The 5,674-nt window shown below is 46.2% G+C and overlaps 1 non-coding gene across 1 annotated transcript; it reads right to left on the bottom strand.

The window, feature by feature from the left end:
- Positions 1-3,537: 3,537 nt before the first annotated feature.
- TRNAG-GCC (transfer RNA glycine (anticodon GCC)) lies at positions 3,538-3,610 on the bottom strand. The gene has a single exon. It is a non-coding gene; the product is annotated as a tRNA-Gly (tRNA).
- Positions 3,611-5,674: the final 2,064 nt, after the last annotated feature.

Genomic DNA, 5,674 nt, shown 5'->3' with positions numbered 1-5,674 from the left:
TATCGCAGAGACATTTAAATATATATATATTTAACTTGTTTTTAAACTTTTAATTTTGAAATCATTTTAGATTTCCAGAGAGTTGCAAAGGTAGTACACAGAGTTCCCATAGACCCTTCAGCCAGCTCCCCGCTACGTTAACATCTTACATAATCATGGTCCATTTATCCAAACTAAAACATTAACACTGGTACAACACTATTAACCAAATGGCCAGCTTTAACTGGATTCCCCATTTTTCCACTGGGGTCCTTTCTGTGTTCCAGGATCCTATTCATGATACCGCCTCGCAGGTAGCATCCTGTTTCCTTAGCCAGTGACATTTCTTTTAGTGGGGAGGCTTGGCGGGGGGTGGGGGGGTGGAGTGGTGGGCAGGTCGCTTTCTATTGTTCCTTCCAATCAACCTTTTCCAAATAATCAAAATATGACACGAAAGGTGGCGATGGCATGGGGATGGTGAGGTAGAAGCACTCACCCTCTGCTGGGCTGTTGGGACTTTGAACAGGGAAATGAACCGTTCTTCCCACATGGGGCTGGGAGGACGATTTTCATCTTAGATCTAGTCTTTTTCTTAAACGGACACATATGGGCCTAAAAACAGCAGGGAGTTACTTTTTTTTTTGGCCGCTCTGCGCAGCTTGTGCGGGATCTTGGTTCTCTGACCAGGGATGGAATCTGGGCCTCCCACAGTGGAAGCCCCGAGTCCTAACCACTGGACTGTCAAGGAATTCCTGACTCGTTACTTTTAATTCATTAAATTTCTGGGCCATTCCATAGCCCATTTTCCCACGGCCTGGCACAAAACACGTTCCTAGTTACTTATAAAAACTTCCAAGCAGTTGGCATTTATCAGCAGTCTTAGTAATTCAGTGAGAACTGAGGTTACAGCTGTCACAGGAAGTTGAAACGAAGGCTGCTGAAATCACACCCATTCCGAGGCAGGGTGAAAGTTATACACTGAGTAGAATTCAAGCCCGGAAGGTGGAGGTGGCTGAGGCGTCAGGTGGAGAAGGGTGGGATGCTGTGGAAGAGAAAATACACGAGGGAAAGAAAAGCAGATGATGCGGCTCTGGAACTCAGAGCTGGTTTACAGACCTTCTGGGATTACTGCTAAGCCCTACATCCATCAGTAAGCACTAGCGCTGCGGAGCTCTCACCGACCGCTCCCCCTTCCCCACCACTTTACTGGATCACCACAGACCACCTACTAAATGGTCTTCAGTCCGTCCCCTTCCTCGAATCCATTCCCAGCATAGGTATTTACCAACTCAAATCACTGGAGAGTGCGGGCCCCGTCTAAGCGAGAGCATTGCTTTTCTGGGGCTGCCTTAACAAAGTGCCAAAAACTGGGTGGCTTAAACAACAGAAATTTATCATCTCACGGTTCTGGGGGCCAGAAGTCCAAAATCAAGATGACAGCAGGTTCCTCCTGAGGGCTGGGAGGGAGAATGCGCTGTGCTCTCCTCTAGCTTCTAGTAGTCCCAGCTGTTCCTTGACTTATAGATGGCATTCTCCCCACGTCCTCACATTGTCTCCCTCTACGTGCATCTGTCTGTGTCCAAATTTCCCCTTTATATAAGGACACCAGTTATACTGGATTAAGGCCTGTCCTGGTGACCTCATCTTCACTTGATCATCTATCTGCACAGACCCAATTTACAAATAAGGTCACTTTCAAGGTTACAGGTAGGACTTCAACATCTTCGGGGGGGCACAGTTCAATCCGTAACAGAAGGTTCCCACCTAGCTTTGGCTGATGGCTATCATAGAACAATGTGTGGCTAGAGAAGCTGGAATTTAGGATTTCTTGTGAAACCACCTGATTTTTAAATATCGGCATCTAATTAAATATAAGTAAACTGTTTCTAATACCATGACTGCCAAAAGTAAGTCAACCTCTACTCCACAGTCACCATGGGGTTCTCTCTAAAAGTCTGATCCCATCCTTCCCTTTTATGGGATTAAGGCCAAGTTCCTTAGCCTGGCACACACAGCCCTCCACAATCCAATTCTTTTCTGTCTCTCCAGGATCCTTTCCCACCACTGTTCCTGCAGTGCCCCTCCCCACTGTACCATCATATCAAAAGACCTGTCCTTTTCCAAACATGCCGTGCTGTTCTACACCTCCGTGACTTTGCACTCTCCCTCTGCCTGATACCCTCTCTCCTCCAGTTGATCAGGAAACTCCTGGCCATCTTTCAAGTACTTTCTCATTGCCACCCCCAGGGAAGACCCCCTGAAGTCTTCCCTGTCCATCCCCCATGTAGCTAACCTCTTCCTTCTCTAAGCCTCCACTGCACCCTACATTTCCCTAGTACAGCACTCAACATTTTATTTGCTATTATTTGATGACACGTCTGCCTCCTGTCTGGACCACAAGCTCTTTGAGGATAGGGACTGTTGATCTGGATCACCTAGCACAGATCCCAGCACACGGCAGGTACTCAATAAATGTTGAGTAAATGAATACTCTGCACAACACCCAATTAGGTATCGTGAGGGACCCAAAGAAGCATCATGTGGAGTCCCTGTCCTTAAGGTCCTTACAGTTCAGCTGGGTTCACAAGATACACACCAAAGAAAAGGCAAACCATACCGGTGGTATATGACAACAGGCAGAAGGAGAGGCTCCTGGGGCCTCTGGTGGTCATCCTCATGTGGGACAGAAAAGATCCTGTTTTAGTGGCCTGATGGAGTACTGCTTTGTAGAAAGAAAGGTCAAGATAAAACCTGGCTAACTTTCCGGAAAGAGTGAATTGCTGCACTGCATGCTCGCAGAGATAAAGTTGACTGTGGTGGCTCATGACAAGAAGAGAGAGTGGGGCAAGGAGAAGAAAGCAGGAGAAAGCCCAGGGAAACAAAGCTGGAGAAAGAGGAGGGGTAGAAGTATGAAGAGGAGGACCTAGGACCCATACTTGTCTCACATCCCTCTCCTGCATCCGTCTTCCCTGCATCAGCGTATTTCCAGGCTGCTACTCATTCTGCCTTAAACCTACCGATAATTCCTTCCAGAGTCCCCCATTTCCCTGCTCAGCCTTTATAACGACATGCTCCAAAAGGGCCGTCTTCGTTGCTGTCTCCGACTCCTCTCTGCCTTTTCTCTTTAAACCCTCCTCATGCAGGTGCGTGCTCCACCTCTGTCTACAGACACTGCTTGCCGAGATCACCAATGACATCTACATTACCACACCCAACGGCCGACTCCACGTCTCGTCATCCTTGCCGCTGTTGATCTTGAGTCACTTTATTCCCTGGCTTACAGGGTACTACACTCTTTTAGTTTTCCTCTTACCTCCCTGGCTGTTCCCTGTTAGTCTCCTTTGCTAATTCTCTTCATTTCTTTCACCTCTAAGTATGGTAGGACTGAGTACTTGGACCTCTTCTCTATACACAATCACATCCCTAGCAATCTCAGCCAGTCCTATGGTTTTATTTTCATTTATTTATTTTTTTAATTGTTTATTTATTTACTTATCTGGCTGTGGCGGGTCTTAGTTGCAGCACATGGGATAATAAGTTGCGGCATGTGGGATCTAGTTCCCCGACCAGGGATTGAACCTGGGCCCCCTGCATTGGCAATGCAGAGTCTTAGCCGCTGGACCACCAGGGAAGTCCCAGTCCTATGGTTTTAAATACCATCTATGCTGCTGATTTCCAAATTTGTATTATCTAGCCTAGGCTTACACCCTGGGCTCTAGACATTTATCCAACTCCTACTCTGTATCTTCACTTGGTTGTCTCTTAGGTGTTTCAAACCAAGTGTGTCCAGAACTGAACTCCTGATCTTCCCCCACCCTCCAACCTGTTCCTCCCATTGTCCTGTATATTCCCTCCCTCTTATCACAAATAGGCAAATTATACACGTATTTATTTCTGTCTCTCCTTCACCACCAACTTGAATGTGAGATCCGTGAGAATCGGGGCTGTGTCCGTTTTCGTTATTACTATAGAACAGTGCCTGACACATAGTAGGCTCTCTGTACACATTTTGTTCATGAACAAATTGAGGCATTAGGGGCTTAAAGCATAGTGGTTAAGAGTGTGGGCTCTGGGGCCATAGTCTGGGTTCAAATCCTGGTTCTGTCCTTTACCTTATGCAAGTGGAACCCCCAGAGTTTCAGAGTCTCTAGAATGAATACCAGGAAACAGCCTGAGAAGAGTTTGCTGCTTTTGATCCTAATTGGACATTCATTTACCAGATAGTCACTAAGGAACTCTGAGATGGCAGCCCTGCGCTAGGCCCTGGGAGTACAGTAATGAGGAAGGCAAGTCCCTGGTCCCAAGAGCTCACAGTAAATGGCAATCAGCTGAGTACTGAGAGGGTACAGGGAGCAGCGGCTAACCTAGGCAGGGGAGGGACAGCAGGGAAGGCCTGCTAGGGATAGGGGCAGCTGAGCTAGGGAGACCTGAAGGAAGTCTGCAGGCTGAGAGGAAGGGAACGTGGTGCCAGGAAGAGGAAAGAGCACAAATAAGTGCCCAGAAGAGAGAGTGAGCCTAGCACAGTTGTGAACTGCAAGTGGCCTGCCCTGGCTGGAGCCCTCCGGCTTCTACTGGTGAGACTGCACCCAAGACTGCGGAGTGGGTGGAGGCTGGAGCGCCAGGGCCCGTGAAAGCCCTTCAGGGTAGGGCGAGGACTTTAAGGATGATGACTAGAATCGCAGGATCGCAGGCTCTTGAGCTGAGGGATTTGATGGGTCACACAGTCACTCCTGAACCCCTTCCCTGCCTTTTTTTTTTTTTAGGTAGACAAGTCACCATTTATTTTTCTGAGATGGTTTGCAAACACAGTCTGTTCAAAAAACAAAGGACAGGTGTGCTACAGTTAAAAACCAATCTGAACTTTGCAGGTGGATTTTAAAAGGTGAGCATTTAGTGTATAAACTGCTTACTATATTCTACTGAATCTAAGATGCACTTTAAAAATTACCATCTTTGGAATGGGATGTCTTTTAATCGGTTGATATCAGAGTTTAACTGGTACCAGTTTTTCTTTCTTGGTATTACATGAAATAATGGTGCATTCTACAGTTGACAACGTCTTAAATTTGATGATGTATTCTACTAGATTGATAGAATGGCTGATAGCAGGATTTTGTTAAATAGCTATGTCTTCTACTGAATTTTTTTTTACAAAAATTTTTTTTTTTAATTCTGTTAAAGTACACATAGGGACTTCCCTGGTGGTCCAGTGGTTAAGACCCCACGCTCCCAATGCAGGGAGCATGGGTTCGATCCCTGGCCTGGGAACTAAGATCCCTCAAGCCACGCGGCACAGCCAAAACTAAATAAATAAATAAATACACGTACGTTGTCGTGCAGCCATCGCCACCATCCATTCCCATAACTCTTGTAGATCTGAAACTCTATCCCTAGTAAACAATAACTCCCCCTCTCCTCTCCCTCCAACCCCTGGCAACCATCTTTCTACTTTCTGTCTCTATGATTTTGACTACTCAGTACCTCATATAAGCAAAATCATACAGTATTTGTTTTTTGGTGGCTGGATGATTTCACTTAGCATAATGCCCTCAAAGTTCATCCATGTTGTAGCACATGTTGGAGTTTACCTCCTTTTTAAGGCTAATATTCTATCACAACATTTTGTTTATCCATTAGTCCTTAGATGGACATTTGGGTTGTTTCCTCCTTTTGGCTATTGTGAATAATGATGTTA

The sequence above is a fragment of the Globicephala melas genome, chromosome 1 (assembly GCF_963455315.2).
Source record: "Globicephala melas chromosome 1, mGloMel1.2, whole genome shotgun sequence".
In the NCBI taxonomy this organism is placed as follows: domain Eukaryota; kingdom Metazoa; phylum Chordata; class Mammalia; order Artiodactyla; family Delphinidae; genus Globicephala; species Globicephala melas.
Note: the sequence above shows the minus strand (reverse complement) of the source record. Positions and strands in the feature narration are given on the sequence as shown.